A 695-nucleotide genomic window follows, 5' to 3' on the forward strand; every position below is an offset into this window, starting at 1 on the left:
ATCAACAAATTATCCAATGAACTGAACACATAATACTCAAAAAATTAAGTGAGGATAAACATAAAAAGAATAATGTTTGCCTCATACACCATTAAAGAAATAAATATAAATCAAAACTGAACTGAGATTCCATCTAATCTCGGTCAGGATGGTGGTCATAGGAAAAGAAGAAATGGCAAACACTAGCAAGGATACAAACAGAGAGGCTCTCATATGCTGTTGGAGGAATGTAAAGTAACACAGCCACTGTGGAAGTCAGTTTAGATGTTTCATTGTTATTAATAAAGAGTTTTTTACAAACTATATTCTGATCAGTTTTCCCTCCTACAACTCCCTCCAGACCCTCTCTACTCTCCAACTACATGAGCTTTCTTTTCTCCTGTCTTTAGAAAACAAGAAAATAAATAAAAATTAAAAGAAAAACTCAAGAAATGAACACAAAAAACCAAAATTATAAAAACATAAAATCTAAAACATAGTATACAAGCAAAAGGCCAGTAAAACAAAAGAATGTCCAAACATAGCAGAAAAAAAAAACCTTTTGTAGACAAAAGCTCTACAAAAGTAAAATTGAGTTCATTTTGTGTTGGCCTTACTGTTGAACATACAGCCTGCCTTTAAATGTGGTTTTACACCCAGTGAGACCAATCTGTCATTCATCCTAAGGCATTCAAAATATAAATTGTGAGCCGGGC

Source organism: Microtus ochrogaster, linkage group LG12 (genome assembly GCF_000317375.1).
Source record: "Microtus ochrogaster isolate Prairie Vole_2 linkage group LG12, MicOch1.0, whole genome shotgun sequence".
NCBI lineage: Eukaryota > Metazoa > Chordata > Mammalia > Rodentia > Cricetidae > Microtus > Microtus ochrogaster.